The sequence below is a fragment of the Delphinus delphis genome, chromosome 20, assembly GCF_949987515.2.
Source record: "Delphinus delphis chromosome 20, mDelDel1.2, whole genome shotgun sequence".
NCBI classification, from domain to species: Eukaryota; Metazoa; Chordata; class Mammalia; order Artiodactyla; family Delphinidae; genus Delphinus; species Delphinus delphis.
The window spans coordinates 33,444,994-33,462,954 of NC_082702.1; positions in this window are offsets into that span (position 1 = coordinate 33,444,994).

Genomic DNA, 17,961 nt, shown 5'->3' on the forward strand with positions numbered 1-17,961 from the left:
CTTTCTCCTTTATTTCATTCTTTCTAGTCCTGATGCCTGCTTCCCATGATCACTTCCAAAATAAGCCACTTGTACACAACAAGCTCCTTTCCCAGAGTCTACTGTTGAAGCTAAGAAAGAAGTCCTTAGATTCATTCAAAATACTAGATAGAGTGGACTTGCCCAGTAAATCTAGACCTTATATCATGGGCTTTTTTTGTTTGTTTTGCAAGATGTAACTCTGGCTATCTGAAGCCCAGAGGGAATTTATAGAAAAGAGGGTGCCACAGTGCTACAACTTTCATCTCAGGAAGGAGAGCAGCCTGAAGAATTCTTGGCACATCAGCAGAAATTTATGGCACATCACTTTAAAGTATCACAGTGAGATGCCTCAGAGGCAACTATTTGTGTCTCTGAGCCCTCAATAAAGAGTCATACTCCACAAGGGGAGACTGATCTACCTGCACATCTGTGTCTAGCAGTAGGGTGTCTCGTTTTAGCTCCCAAAGAATCCTAGAATTGGGGAAAGGCAGAACCCAAATGTCAGGATTATGGGCAGATGGGATGCCTAACTCAGTTGTAAATCCAGCATTTCTCTCTTATTGTTTCCTGACCTTCAGCAAGTCACTCTCCTGTTCCAGTGACCTCTGGAAGAGGGGTGAATGCAACCAGATTAACTTCACGTTATCTACAAGCTCTGACTTACTTTTAAAATGTGACCTGTAATTTTGCTCTTGCTGGATCACAGGTTATTCTAGTTCTAACATCTTCCTTTCTGCTTCAATAGTGATTTATGCTTGAAATCTTCTGATGTCATTTTATTTGACTACTGGAAACATAACAGAAATGGCTATAATCACTGTAGTTTAAAAATAAAAATTTAACACTGCCATATGCACAAGTGGTGAGGTGACAGCTAGATGACAGTCATGACTAAGCATGGATACAGAGTAGAGAAATACTTTCCATTAATTAATAAGTGAATGAGTGAGCCATGGTATATGGCAGTATTGTCTTAAGGAAAAAAATATTCTGTTGTTTATAAGGGAGTTGATATTTGAGAAAGTCAATATTGTTATTTCTTTATCAATTGCTCCTGCTTTTCCAAACTCGATCCTAAAAGTTGGACCATCAGAATACAAATTATAATGTTCCTTTCGTCTTCAGCATTTATTGAGTTAATGTGATAGTGAATTGAATAATGTGAAAATGCCTTCTGTAAAATGGCGGTTAAGTATATTATTACTTGGTTAGTTTAGTGTCTTCAAAAGGAAGTTCAAGTCAATCGTCGTGTTAAGTAAAGACGATAACATGTGAAAGTACTCACTTTCATTTGCTTTCAGCATTTGCTAAACAATTACTATTTGCCAAAACTTGTTCCATGAGAGCGACTTCAGCGTATTCATTATCGCCTTCCTTAAACCAACCACAGTGCAGGTCATACCCATGAAAGGCACATTCCTTTAGAGCCTTCCCTTGTGGTATCTTTCTCCTTTTCTTTGCCTCCCTTCTTCTTGGCTCCTATGACACCCCACATCTCCATCACATTCATTTCTTCTTTAGATGGATTATATTATCCTTCCTATTTAAAACCAGGGGGATGGGTGGAGATTTATTATGTGGATTCTATATGTATATATACATATATACATCTTTAAAAATTAGCAATTAGGAAATATGGAGGACTCGATTTTTTACCCAAAGCAGTACCTGCATTAATTCTGGTTCTGAATGTGCTCATTCCTTCTGCTCCTTTTGATTAAACTTATGATGGGTTTAGGTCTCACTTTACCTATGCATTCATCTGCAGACAGTCTCTTGCCCCTATGAAGCCAGATGGGGCATAAATCTTAAATAAATAAGTAAGTAAGTAAAAAGTATGATAAAATATCACTACCCTGGTTATACCATAAAAATGAATCCAGTAAGCAAATAAATATATGTGAATTCTGAAATAAAATACCATCTGCTTTTGTAGGAAAAAAACACGTTAATTTTATATTACATGTTGTCCTGTGGAAATTCAATTCAGTGATGTAAATAAGGTACTTAAAGTAAATACGTGGAATACTCAAATTATCTTCCTGTTCCTGCCAAATTAAAAAAAAAACTTTCTTTTTTTGGCAATAATGTGCAGTTAACTGAGTTAGATTTTAAAACGTCTGGAACTGGCAGATTTCCCCAGAGTTGCATCAGACACCAGAATCAAGGGTTATTAACATTACAAAGAGCACCACTGTCCTACAGTGTCCCCTTTATCATTTTGAGCAGCTGCCTCAAGGCAACGTATTTAACCTTGGGAAATGTGATAGAAATTCTGGGTGGTCAAAACCTGCCAGCAGATTTCCTCAACTGGGATCTACTGTAAAGCTTTATTTAGCTGTAACACAGGAGAAAGATGAAACTCTTATTATCATTTGATGTTTATCATTTCCATTCATCCCTTCTAAGTCCCCTGAATACTGTTACTTTTACTTATAAATAGCAATATTCCATTTGCTGGCAGGACACTGTTTTCCCCACTGAGAATGTCATTAAAAATAAAGGCCTCTGAGAAAGGAGTGCTAAATATTAAAAAAATAGATGCCCTGATTATTTCCTTCCAGGTGTTTTAGAGCAAGATGCTAACCTTGACTTTTTTCTTTTTGGTAGAACTTTATTTTCTATTTTGGCTGAAAAAGGCTGTTGTTTGTACAATTACTTGCTTAAAATTAGAAATCAGTTAGGAACAGTGCTGGTGACTGAATAGGGAATGGGCATGCTCAAAAATGACTGCTGGAATAATCATTGACATAAACCTTTAAAAAAGTGTACTTGGCAAGGTTTCATAATAGACTTAAAGCCTTTTATAGCTTTGATCCAGTAATTTCAGTTCTGGAAATCCATTATGGCAATACTATTATTTATCAAGAGAATGGGTTATTATTTTATGCCTGGCGCTGTCATCTCTTTTTAATTCTTAAAACAGGATGAATTCAGTCTTACAAATGAGGAAACTGAGGCGTGGAGTGTTTTAGCTGCTTTCTAAGATCTCACAGGTAGGAAACCGTAGAGTCAGGTCTTCAACCCAGGGGATCTAACATCAGTGCTTGAACACAAAATCACTAAAACCTCAATGCTCTGTGTAACGTCGGTCTCCTAAAATACTTGTTGCCTTTGTATTTATGATGATCCCAAAGTTAAAGACAATATAAGGAGAATGGCTAGGTAAATTATATTACATAAAATGCTATAAACACTTTATATTGACAGCTTTTAAAAATAATCCTAAATCTAAATGTATGATAAAAACACATTTGTTTCAGCTACAAATAGCAAAAAACAAACAAACAAAACCCCCCCAAAACCCCCAAACATCAAAATGTCACTAGGGATTGTATTTAAGTTGTACAAATATGTTTGAATGTTTAATCCTAATTCTCCTTTTTTTCTATATTTTCTCTTTCTCTGTAATGAGTGTATTATTGTAGAAATAATAATTGTATTTATTTTAAACACATTTAAAGATGTCTGTCAAGGACATTGGAAACATATTTTTATTTTTTTAAGTTAAAAATCCACTACTTTATAAGTCAGTCCATAGTCACAAAAAGAGTGAAATACTGACTTTCATCCTCATTTTTAGTTGGTATATCAAGAATCATAGGACTTTCTGATACGATGGTCAATGTACTAATCTATCTGAAAGGTTAGAGAAAAAATTTTGCTTCATATCACACAGGTTTAGATTTGCAAGAATTTCAGGTTATGTACACTTAGTGACATCTGGTGTCACATTTCATGCTAAATCTAGGGTATAAAAATATTTTATCATTTCTACTTTAAGGTCATGGCTATTTGTATCTGTGAACTATCTGCCTACTGAAATTAAGACGGTTAAGAGAAAATGTATTATTCAGCAGTTAGTTCATAATAAAATTTGCAATCTCTAGTATTTGCCTTAAGAAATGAAGATAATAGAGCAACCTGATTGATTAGCCAATTTATAGCATATTTTATTTCAGTTCCATTTAAAAAAAAACTACATTTTTTAGGCAGATGAAAATCCCTCACCTTGAGTGGCATATCTCTGATCCCCAAGTTTGAGATTAAACTTTGACTCTATATGTCACCTGGGCCCCATATTACAGATCACATTTTCTCACTTTCCAGGTCTAACCTTACCTCTTACTTCTTTGTAGTGTAGAAAGATTTATCCATTAAAGGCATGATATGTTTCCTCTCAACTGCTTTTCTGACTGTTTTGTCCTTAAGACCCTGTAGATGAAATAGTCACTACCCTTTCCCATCAGAAATTTATTTTCTCCTTTTGTTTTTCACTTCTGAATTCTATATTTCTTCCGGTATGCATTGTGTTTCTCATTATTTTGCTTGCCAAATTAAGGCTTAAAACTATAAGTGTTATTCAATAGAACCTTCTGTGATGGTGGAAATAGTCTATATTCACGCTGCCTATTATGGTAGCCATTAGCCACATGTGACTGTTGTGCACTTGAAACGTGGTTTGTGCAACTGAGGAACTGAATTTTAAATTTTGCTTAATTTTAATTAATTTAAATTGAAGTAAGCACATGTAGCTGGTGGCTACCATATTAAACAGTACAGATGAACATATCGTTATAGAGTAATGAAATCTTAATCTATTGTTACGTTTAGAGGGAAAGTGGAGCACGCTGGAGCGTTCATTTATTTTCTCATCCATTGATAGTCTCCTCTTTCTTCTATAACCTTTCCATCATTTCTCCTTTGTTCTCCTCCATCGTTCTTTCCTCCTTCCCTTTCAGCAAGGATCTTTGATACATGGTTAGCAGTGTGGAGATAGGAAATCTTGAGAGCACATGGGAGAAATGGTGATTGTTTACTTTCAAACATTGAATGGAAGGAATTGATGATGGAGAAAGCTCAAGACTTTCCTTCTCTTTTAATCAACTTCACCGTCTAAGAGGAGAAATTCCATCTAAGGAGAAAATAATGTAAATTTGACAGGAGTGTCCACTAGGGTATCTAATATTCATGAATCCAGACCAGCTAATAAATTCTGTTTACTGTGTAAGCTAGTTTGAAATTGGTTTCTATCAACTAAAAAGTTCTCCCTAATTCAAAAGGTTAGCATGAAGATCATTTGAATGACGTATGTGGAGTAGCATGGCATTGCAATTACCTAAAAAGTATTACTTTCTTTTTTCCCCGGAACTTCATCTGATACCATGCATAGTGATATGCTTTTTTACTGGGTCCATTTACCTAGCACATTCATGGAAATCCTGTCATTCTTATGTTTTGGAGAAAAGAAATATATCATAGAGGCCATGGTGCTTCCAAATGCCCTGCCCTCTGTTTCTCTTAAATACTCTGATACGTGTGAGTTGTTTTGGGATCTTATTGATATCTTCCTTTGGCTTGATGCCACGTGATAGGCTATAAAGTTTTCTGCATTTTGGCAGTTTCCATGCTGGGCACACCTCTTTGCTTCATTTCAGAGAATATGATGGTACTGGCAAGACATCAGAAGGCAAGCCAGAGAATAACTGGGGTTTCTCTTTAGCAAAGGAGAAATGGAAAGATCATCTTCCAGACCTTTCCTCTACCCCAGCTGTTTTCTGGGCAGTGCCTCCATTTCAGTGATGAAAAAATCAGATTTTTTTCTTTATTTTTCCTATTCACATGCCCCAGTGCACAGAGGAGAAGCTGAATTGTCCCATTTTTATTACATTACTTGCTGTTTTAGCACAATACTGTGCTTGAAGTTATAGAACAAAGAGATGGCTTTTACACAGAAGGCATATGCCCTGCCTGCTGGGAACAGGCTCTTCAGGTTCGTCCCTGAGCCATGGACTGTGAATCAACTTATTAGTCTTTACTAACAGGCAAATGGAAGTGGAAGGACTGTCCTCTTCAGTTATTCAGTTGACTAATATTTGGCTCATTAATATCATTTGTAATTGCAGTGCAACAACCAGTCTACTTAAAGGCAAAGGGTAGGATATTGGAAGGTCACAAAAAGGGAGAAGGAATGATGCTATACAGAGGGAGAGGGGATAAATGTAAAAGTCCTTTAAGTAAGTAAAAAGTGAATGATCAGGATGGGGGAGATAACATTTTTAGGTGGTCAGAAAAGCCATTGGAATGCTTGTTGAATGCTCAATATAATAAACATTAATATAAAAGCCAAACAATCTAATATGTCCTTGGACCACGTTCATAGATTGGTAAGGTCTGTAATGTTGATAGTAGCAAAGTGGTGTTCACTTTCTTGTTGGTGATGCCCAAGGTTTAGTTTGAACTCTGTGGAAGTGATTTGCTAACATAATCTTAATTAATTATCATGATAATTTTGGGAAATAGATAATACTAATCCCACTTTACATGTGAGTCAACTGAAACTACGAGTAGATAAAAACTTGACCATACTCCTAAAAAATTGGATTCAAACCCAGAGTGCCGGAACCCAAGCTTATCACCTTAACCTACACCTTGACCTCACTCTGGAATGGCAGCCTGTGTATCAACAATGACTAACAATGCTGCACAACTGGTTTTCTTTAGCCAACAAGCTCCAAACTCTTAGCCTCATAATCTCCAACACATTTCCTATCCCTTACCTTGTCTCTCTTTTCTCTATGAGCTTCATCTTTTCTTTGCCAGGGAAGGAGCACTTGGGTACTCAGTGTAAGGGGAGGACATTACGAAGTACTTTAAAGGGTCGAAACACTGTGGATGGATGGATGGAGGTAGAGTTAGAAAAACTTGGCAAGAACTCGATTTATTTAGTAGTAGTGGGAAGACCAACTATTTGCAGTGAGTAAATAATGATAATTTTTTCAAAAAGTATTTTAAGTAATGAATTCCTTTCCTTGGTTTATTTGCTGTAAATAAATATTGGCTGTTTTCTGGGCCTTAATAATTACTCAGAAATTTAAAATAATATTGTGCCATCTAAAATTACTCTCCTTAAAGTATTTTGCAAGACTTTATTTTGAAAATGAAGACATGCCACATGTTAGGGCAGTTCTGCTGGAAGCAATTTGGGAAAAAGTAGCCCAGGTTTTTTTCTTTATTGTAATTGTTTTATCGGAAGAGGTTGACCTCTTATTTTAGAAGCAAACTGTTCAGTTTTCTCTACTTCCATTTCTTGATCTCTATAAGAGTAAATGTTGGCAACTTTCAGAGTGGTTTGATTTCAGGTGAATATCCTGAGGCTTTGGAATTAAAGTTAAAAAGACCTTCTGTGGCCAAAGATCCTGTTATTAGTATTTTTGTGTTTTTTAAAAATTGAGGTAAAATTCACATAACATAAAATTCACCATATTAACCATTTTAAAGTGTACAGTTATTGGCTCTTAGCACATTTAAAATGTTGTTCAACCATCATCACCACTTAATCCCAGAACATTTTCCTCAACCGAGAAAGAAACCCCGTACCCATTCCCCATTTCCCCCTCTGCCACAGCCCCTGGAAACCACCCATTTGCTTTCTGTCTCTATGAATTTGCCTGTTCTAGACTATTCATATAAATGGAATCATATAATATGTGGCCTTTTGTGTCTGGTTTCTTTTACTTAGCATAATGTTTTCAAGGTTCATCCCTGTTGTAGCATGTAGTTTTGTGTTTTAGTAGGGTTGAAAGAGTCAAGCTTTTCAACATAGATCAAGAGCTAATGGCATTAATTTTCATGTAGTCTTGGATATACTTAAGGAATTTTCTTATTTCTTTCATAGCACTTGTGCCCATCCAAGAACAATATTTATTATATTTTTAATAAAATAGAGGGATATGCTAATCTTAAGCAAACTACAAATACATTTTTTTCTCCATAGAATAATTGGGAGTGAAGAGATAAGTAGCTAAAATGGACAGTGGAGAAGAAAAGAAAATTATAATAGAAATTCAGTTTAAACATATTTATTGCAGCTGAGGCTAAGATGGATAATTATAGTTGAGCTTCCTGGAAGACAATGTGAAAAGGGAATCAGCGGATGCATACTTCTGAAATGTGTCAGAGTTCATGTTGCCAGGCCTAAACTCTAATAGGAGTACACTGTGTAAATGCTCATATAAGGAATGCTGAATCACTTTAGGGAAAATGTCCTCAAAAGCCACAAACATTTTCTTACCTCAGCTGCCATAGGTAGATGCCTTGATCCATCTGTCTGGTTTTGCAGTGCCCACATAAGCTTTTCCAAAGGTTGAGGGTTTTCATGATTGCTTTTCTTTGCTAGGGCGCTGTCTCAACCCCAAACCGTATCCCACATCTTCTTGGGTTGATGGTTCTACTTTCTAGAGTTCTCTGAACTTGTAATAAGGAAGTTTTGTTTCATTCAGTTGTGTTTTGTACGTTTACTGTGTCAGCTGTGCCACACGACTGAGGAAGGTGAGAAGGTGATACTACAGTTAATAAAGACATGTTCCTTGCCCACGAAGTGGTGATATTTAGTGAGAGATAGGACCATTTAAATACACTGCAGTGATGTATCATAGTAAGGGACTACAGTATGGGCAGGGTTAGGAGTCATGAATAGAGAGTGTGCTCTGTGTAGAGGGAGGTCTAGCATCATATGGGTTCCTGTCATCCTTTCATAGATACCAAGTCAGAGAGAAAAGGAAAAAGCCAGAGGCAGGTCACAAGATTCATTCAGAGTCACCTTTCTGTTTGTTCTCAGACCTATAACTGACTGCTTTCTTCCTTTCTCTCCAGTCACTGGCTTTATAATCTAGCTTTTGTGGAAATTTCTCAATATTCATCATTCTGTTTAGAATAGACATCCCTTTATATTAGTTACTAAAGTGCTCACTTTCTCCTTTAATTGTCCCGTTGCAACTCTGTCCTTTTTACCTTGGAACTCTTCCTCCACCACATTTTCCTCTGCAGAGTACTCAAAATAGAGCCTGAGATATTTTAGACTCCCCACGCATTGCTTGTTGAATAAATATAATAGCACATAGTGAAATAGTTAAAACCTTGTGGTCTGAAGTCTGAAATCTTTGGATTCCATACCAGACTCTACCACTTGTTAGCTTTGTAACCTTGGGCAAGTTAGTTAGCCTTTATGAGCTTCAAAATCCTCATCTGTAAAATCAGGATAAAAATCAACTTACTTGGGACTTCCCTGGTGGTCCAGTGGTTAAAAGTCCGCCTTCCAATGCAGGGGACGCTGGTTTGATTCCAGGTCAGGGAACTAAGATCCCACATGCCGCGGGGCAGCTAAGCCTGCAGGCTACAGCTGCTAAGCCTGTGGGCCTCAATTAGAGAGCCCTTGTGCTGCAAACTACAGAGCCCACGCACTTTGGAGCCCGCGCACCACAACTAGAGAGGAGGCTGTGCGCCACAACGAAAGATCCCTCATGCTGCAACGAAGATCCCACCTGCCGAAACCCGACACAGCCAAAAATAAAATAAAATAAATACATTTAAAAAAATACTAAAAAAAATCAACTTACCCCATAAGGACATGCTAATATTCAATAAGGTATTGCATATCAAGTGCTTAGTTTATAGTAAATGCTTAATAAATATTTACTACAGCTGCATGTATTCCTGCAACTCACCCTGAAATTCTCTGGGCTATTAGAGCCACTTCACTGGTAAGATTCATTAAGTCTGAGTCTAATTTTTCAATCAGCGGCAGAATTTATTTTCTCTTCAGTTAAATTTTTATTTATATTTTTCTGGAATAAAAGAATCCTAGAAGAGTCTCCCTTGCTATTATGAAAATAGGCAAATGAAATTATATACTTATTCAGCGATTATGTATTGAACATCTGTTATGTGGTAGGTACTATTTAGTTACTGAAGATGCAACAGTGAACAATACAGATAAAAATTCCCGCCCTCTTAAAATCGCTAACATGTGTAAAGAACTTATTCTGTGCCAGGAATTTCCCAAAGCACTGTATAAATATTACCCTATTTAATCATTTGAATGACCCTATGAGAGATTATAATTATCACTATTTTTATAAGTAAGGAAACTGAAACACAGAGACTACGCACTGTGTCCATAGAGCTATTGAGATGAAATAAGCAACACAGCTGAGAAGTTAACTCAGGCAGTTTGGTTCCAGAGCCATGCTTTTATGCTGTTTTTCTATATAAATGACTTTCAGGTAGTGAAATTTGCTGAAAAGGCAATTGTTGGAAAATAGGACAGATTTTTGCTTAACTAATGTTGACCATCAATTTGATACCAAGGGGTAAACTAGAATGGAGAATTGAAAAGAAAAAAAAAACCACAATCAACACAGCTAGAGAGTATTTGCCTTAAAAAATAAGTTAAAAGCCACAAACATCTAGGACCTTTCTTCCATGCCTCTGAAAGATAGTTAAAATAAAGTTCCAATGTTATTTTTAGAAGGGAAGAAAACCTTTCCAGAAAGCACTAAGTGCTCCGTGGGAGTGGAGGGGGCCATTAAGGTAACTGCCCCAGATATCAATTTGCATCTGAGAGAATATCTTCAATACACAACTGTCTTTTCAAGACTTCTCTGCTGGGTTTACATCATCTGTCTTGCGTTGGGAAAAGCCTCCAAGCTGCAAAGATAGGATTAAACCTGCCATGAAATTAAGCCCACAATGGAGTCTCCATCTTTTAGTTAGGATTTCTATGCAAACCCTATTAATTATCAATGTGAATAATATACAAGTACACAGCAAAATGCTTGTGGCAAAATAGGTACCTGATACGTTTATCTTTTATTTTAAATTTCAGGAAAAACAACACTTTACTGAAAGACAAAATGATCAAACGTTGTGATATTTGTATCCTCAACCCCTCTCTGAAATTATATTTTTCCCACCTTTCCTGCTGATCTGTCATTCCATCATGAAAAAAAAAAATTACTAGAAACAAATATAACATGTTATATGACTTAATTATCTTCCCCCAGCAGCCCACACCTAGGTACTTTCCCTTACACCAGCCTCTCCATATTTATTGCATATTTTTCACTCCACCATTTTTAATGTCACGCTCAAGGCCTGCTTAGTCACAAAATCCATCCCTGACAAGTTCAGGTGCAGGCAGTTTTCTCTTTAAACTCTTAGTATGATTGTCTAGATTCTTAACAATCAAATGAGTACTTCTAATGAGGAGGTGGGGCGTAGGGAACAGTTGTGAAGCATAGATGAATGCGAATATGAAGTAGACTGTTCAGGCTTAGCTCTTATCAAGGAACTAAGACAAATTCATAAAAGAAGTTTTAAAAAATGCACTTAACTTGGTTATACATATGTGGCTTGGAGGCACATTAGAGGCCAAAAAGGTAACATGTCTAAAGATGCTCTCAGGTATTAGCAGGGTAAGCAGGAATTCTAGCTTAACTCAAGGGCAGGAAGAAAAACAAAAGGATACAGAAAATCAAGTGATGCAGGGAACACGGAGACGGATGAACGCTGATGCACTCCTCTTTGTTGGTTGTTATTAATTCTTTTTAATTCTGCATTTCAAGAGCAGTCCTGAGCCCAGTGCTCAGTGTCCACTATTCTTTGTCCGTCTTCACCTTCATTGCACAGTGAATAGAAAGTGTGATTCTAAATTGATAGGCTGCAAAAAAAACCTCAGCTCTGTTGGGTGACTTTGAGCAAATCACGTAACCTGTTTAATCGTGCCTTTTTATTTGCAAGTGAGAAAAATAAAGAATTTATCTTACAGTTTTGTGTAAATACAATGTCTGCTTTGGACCTTCAAATGTTGGATTATTTCTCTCATATGAGAATTCTTCTCTCCTTGTTTTCATGTCCTTTGGTCCTTTGGGGAAAGTACATGTTTTTAAGCAAAAAGTGAGTAAATTGTGTCATCACTTCACATATGCTTGTCTTTATCCCTAGAGAGCTTGCCAGAACTCTCTGGGGATAGAAATTATGTTCTGTTCTTTTTTTCTTTTTCTTCCTCAGGATTCTTTGTACACTGTGGATACTCAATATATCTTGTTTGATGATGATTGACAAGAACAGATTCAATTGCTCTGCTTCACCTTTATGAAAGATGCTTGCCTCCACTAGAATTCTGCATCCATTAACTGTCCCCTCCCGTCTGTGAGCTGTGTTGAAGCTAAAATCTAAATAGCTGTCTATTTTTCAATTACTTGCCACCTTTGATTTCTAGAAGATGTAGCAGAGGATATTTTGAGGGAGTGGGAAGAACGTAAGGACCTTTATTCTGGTACATTTTTCTCTCCTAACTAACCATTAAGTCATAAGAACTGAGTTAGATTCCAGTGCCTTAAAGATCGCTTTTATATTTTTGGTTCAGCTTAACAGTTTAGTAAATGTCGTGTCTCTGCATTCTACCTCGTATTTTCTTTTACCTTTGCTGAACGTTAGTATTCATCGGACCTACCTATCTGACCACTCAGTAAACTAAAGGAAAGGTGATTTCAAAGCTATATGTTCTCTCCACTGAAATCCCACATCCAGAATGTGAAAAATAATGAGAATTATATACCCCAGGGAATATATAATTGGGAAAAATAATACCCCTGGATCAGACACAATGAGCTCCAAATCCTAGCTTTATGATTTACTAGCTGTGCTTCTCAGTTATTATTGCCCAAAAACCTTAGTGCTTTAAAATAAACTATTTTATTTTGCCCATGATTTTGTGGGTTAGAAATTTAAGTAGGGCCTGGCTGGGAGGTTCTCACTTAAGGTCTCTCATGCAGTTGCAGTTAGATGGTGGCTGGAGTTCCAGTCATCTGAAGGCTCAACTGGGCTGGATGTCCAGGACGGCACACTTACATGACTGCCAAGTGATGTTGGCTGTTGCCCGGAAGCTCAGCTAAGGCTATGGCACCTACATGTGACCAGTTCAATGTGGTAGTCTCAGGGTAGTTGGAATTCTTATGTGGTACCTAGCTTTCATCCAAAGAGAATGAGGCAGGAGCTGCATGGTCTTTTGTAACCTAGCCTTGGAAGTCATATAGCATCACTTCTGCCATACTCTTGTTGGTTAGAGCGGATGCGAGATTTCCCAGAAAAATGGAGAGAGGGTATAGACTTCATCTCAAGGCTGCATTGTAGAAGAGCATGTGGAGGTATTGGTATGACTGCCTTTGGAAAATACCATCTGCTGTATCCTGCGACTTTTATTAGTTACTGACACATTTGGAGCCTCAATTCCCTCATCCCTAAAACTTGTGGTAACTCATAGGGAATTTAATGAGAATCAGATAGATAGGTACATGTTTGCTAAACATTTTACTCTTATATGTTTGACATCTTATATAGTTTTTTGGCATCCCCAAATCTAGTTTATCTGCAGATATTTTAGACCTTTTGACATGTCTATAAATGCATGTCTCTGCAAAGATAATTCTGAGATTACATCTGCATTTTCATACTGAAAGGGCCTTCAAATCCATTGACTTGAGTATATTACGGTGACTGTAATATATCCAAATACTTCAGTTCTCTAATGGAACAGTCCCTAAGAGACTGTCATATCTAGTGTAGTTAACCATCCAAATTTAGTTATTATTCAAGCAGTAAAACCTAATATTCATTTTCTTACAAAGAACTTGGCTTTGGTACCTATTGATATGTGCCAGGCAATAGGTTATAATTGAAATGGGAAAGGAGTCCTGACTCCCATCCTGGGTCCAAGATGGAGCATTTATGGTTTAGGATCATGATTGCTGGATTCATTTTGAGTGTTGAAATTCAAGCTGACCAAGCCCAGGGATTGTGCTTTCAGAAATGAGCTCCCCATTCCCATTTCCACCTCAATGAGCAACACACAGGGCCAACTCTCTTCTTCAGTTATTATTAAGAGGAAGGCAAAACAGTACTAATTTGCAATGGTCTTTTATGTCATATTTAATTTATTATGAATTAATAAACGGCTTACCATCCAAATTTAGTTACCATGCCTGCTAATTTGAAGGTGGGGAGGACCCAAACCTTCACATTTATTTGTCAAATGGACATGCCTAACTGAAAATAGAAGGTTCTTCATATAAAGATTCTTTACTATTATCAACAGTGGGTAGCAGGAAGGGATCACTGTTTATTGTATTATATTATTAGAATACTCATCATTGTCAAGCTGTAATGACTCTAAAGGGAGGAGGCCTGTGACTTCCTTGGTGGTCCAGTGGGTAAGACTCCGCACTCCCAATGCAGGGGGCCTGGGTTGGATCTCTGGTCAGGGAACTAGATCCCACATGCATGCGGCAGCTAAGAGTTTGTATGCCGCAACTAGGAAACCTGCATACCACAACTAAGAAGTCTGCATGACTCAACGAAGATCCTGTGACTGCAACTAAGACCCAGTACAGCCTAAATAAATGAATAAATAACAACAACAAAACTAACAGACAAAAAACACCTAAAACTTTAAAAAAAAAAGGGGAGGAGACCTGAATAAAAGAAAACTGTGTTTTTGTAAAATAACAGTGTGGGTCAATTTTTAAAGAAACCATGCAAATACGGAGATATTCAGGAAACTTTTCCCATTGAGCTATCAACATACTGAAACTTTTTCCACAGCTTATCAAGTAACTAAATTTTAGGACCTCACTTTATAAAACTGGCAGGATTCATCTGAATAAAGTGGGAAGGGGGAGCTAAAGTTTTAACCTATAGTTCTGACTGAGTTAGTTGGTCCCTTTGTAACTGATGTATGTATATAGAAATTAGAATTTAGAGATGCCATCACACTGTGCCCAATTTTCTGTTAAGTTTTACAAGTAGTGAAATCATGTATGTAAAGATCAAAATAAAGATGAATATGTTCTACTCTAAAAAAAAATAAAAAAAGAAAGGTTCTTTGCACATATCACTAACTTACCAATGAGTTGCTTGGTAGAAAGTTGGAAAATTAAAATGAAATGAAAGGTGTCTTAAATAAAAGTGCCAGCTGTAATCTTGTGCCTGTTCGTTTGTTTGTGTGTATGTGTACAAATTGCGTTATTGTGGCATAGATCTAAAATGTCGTGATCTTTTGGACATTTAATATAGGGTAGAAGAGATCTCTTATCTATGTTGCATTACATGCCTTCTGGGAATTCAAATCCCAAATGGAAAGTCTAGGGATGCTTTCTGGAAAGAATGAACCTGGATCATTTCTATAAATAGGGCTGTGTGCCATGGGATATATCCTACCCTGATATTTTATTTTATTCTCCCTAAAACAAAAATCTTAAATTTAAATCCCTGAGGATGAGCGGTTGGTTGGGAATATTTTCCAGCTGTTTAGTTTCAAGACAGAAAGGAAATGCAGTTTATGGGCAAAAAGGTGAAGAAGGCATTTAAAATTCTGTTTCCTTATGAATGATGTCTCTGGGTCTTAAATGAATAAGAATAGGTTACATATTTAATGTCTGTGATGTATAACATCAGGATAAAATAGTATATGTCAATCCAAATGATCTTGTACCATGATATAGAAAGAATGGTAATGTAATTTCATATTTTCCTTTTCTTAAGAAGTTGTCATACTTAGTTGAATACCTTTTCTGCCAACTATTGTGCTGGGTGGTTTAATTGCGTTATCTCATTTAATCTTTGCATTACTATAATAGCAGTTTTTATAGCTGGCAATTTAGTAGGCTAAATTCTAAAACATAAACTCCAAAGTAATAATTTCAGATTCACTTTTCTTCCTAGATTAGTGACACATTACACTTAATTAAATTGTTAAGTTTATCTTAAAATTATATTTCCTTTCCATGGAAACCATTTCACTTAGAGAAACAGGCACCTCCATTCTACCTCATGAGTTGTCCATGCAAAGTTTTAGTTGTTGACTTGATGGAAATTGTAAGCATATGAATGCCTTGGCTAAAACTGGTCCTATGTGAATTGAGAGAAACACGGAATGCAAAGCTTTCCAAAGAAGCATAATCAATTTCAGAGGCAATTAATACAGTTGGACTAGAAATTAGCCTGGGAAGATTGAGCAATACCAAAACAAAAATTACAACTCTGAGCACTTGCAATGTGCTAGCAACATTAAATATATTTTTGATAATTTTCATAAAGCTCCTGAAAATTAGGTATTGTTATTCTCATCATATAGATAATAAATGACCTAGAGAGATCAAGGGTTTTGTTCAGGGTCACACAATTGGTAATAAATTTAGCTAGCAGTATGTAGCTTCAAGGATCCTTTACGTCATTGGTTATTAATGGGAATATCTATTTTAAAAATAGAGATAATATAGTCTTAATACTTGACATAACATATTTCAAAAACACTGAGATAGACTGAGGATGAGAGAATCAATTCAGCTGATCAAAACTCTGTTGAATGTGAAAATGGTAAAACAAAAATCCAATGAGATTACAACTATGAGAGGTAAAGATTCAGGAGAGATTAAAGTGGTAATTTGGCATTTGTAGCATCAACACAGAAGAAATTTGGTCTCCATGTAACTTTATGCCTTGCATTATTTGATTTGCCATCTATTTTGATTAAATTATACCAAATAATTGCCAAATCTCCTCTTCAGTGTATGCTTCACAGACAGCTCATGGGATAGGATTGGACAAGTAAAGCATTGAAAATAAATGATTGGATTTGTTTTTTTTCCCTGTCCATGAAGCAATCTGATTAACTGTGTAGAACATTTCTGCTTTTGTGATCACTGGGTTAGTCACAGAGCAGATGCTATAAATACAATACAAACACCTACAGGAGATGTGTGGTTAACATACATGCTTGAAACATGTTTTTGTAATGAAAAGGTGTTAAGCTGTAGATACTGGGAATGAGCATCACAGCTGCTTATTTGCACTGCATTTTAAAACATGGTGTGGCAAAGAATGCCATGTACCCTTTTTTTTTTAACATCCTGAGGAATGTTGCCAAACAATGTGTCTTAATTTGGGTTACCCTAGAAGCAGACCTAAGACAAGACGAAGCACCTGGAAGGTGATTCCAGTAGGCACCAGTAGGGAAGTGCAAAAGTGAGGCACGGAAGAGAAGGGAGAAAATATAGGGTGCATAAGTCAGATCATTACTGCTGTGAGCCCTGGGATTAATCTCACCAAGAAACTCTGGGTGACGTTGCTGAGTATCCCTCAAAGCTGTCCCCCACAAGATCTGAGAATACTAAGTTATTTTCCACCAAATCCTGCTGTCATTCATCTAGGGCTGTTTCTAGTGATATAAAATACATAGCACTAATGGGTTGCCTGTGTGGACTAAGAACGTTTGTGTGATGAGAAAAATCTCCAGGCAGAGAGTTGCATGTGTTTGCCGTAAAATGCCATTGGTAAGTAAGAAGCTGAGAAGTGAGAGTCAAGGGCTTAGGAATGGGGCACCAACTACATCTGAAAGTTAGGTATTGTTACTCTCCTTACACAGAGATAATGTCTAGTAAGGCTTTTATTTGTTACACTTCAAAATTTACTAAGCACCTACCCACCTCCTGTGCCCAGTGAGCTGAGTTAGTAGGTGCTGGGAGATGTAAAAACAAAGAAGAAACATTCCCTATCTATAAAGAATCACCATCTTTAGTAGTCCAAAGCTCACCTAGAATGGTCGCTCATGTTTCCTTAAGTGCTTCTATCACATGATCTGAATTACTCTGAACCAAATAATTGGTAGGGTCGAGTTTTAGGCAGTGTCAGTATGACACATCACCAACATACCTTCTTCAATCAAGGGTAAAGACCTACTGCTATTGATACTTTCCCATTAAACACTGCATTACATTCTATCTTTCTCTTTTTTAAAAAAAAAAAAAATACATTCAGGAAAACATGTTTTTCCCTGACTTTAAACTCCTCCGCAATTATTGCACCCTTGTTGACATTTCACTGTTACATCCACATACCCAAAAGAATAATTACAAAAATATAATGTGAAAAAAGAGAAACATCATTGTTTTAATTGGTGGGGATTAATCAAATCATAAATCCACTACATATTAACCACAATGAACTGTTTCAGGCTCTCACCTCCAAAGTTGATATAAAGGTAACCTGAGCTCTCCTGTGTGGCCTGTTCATATCCATTAATTGTTACAATACAAGGTACAC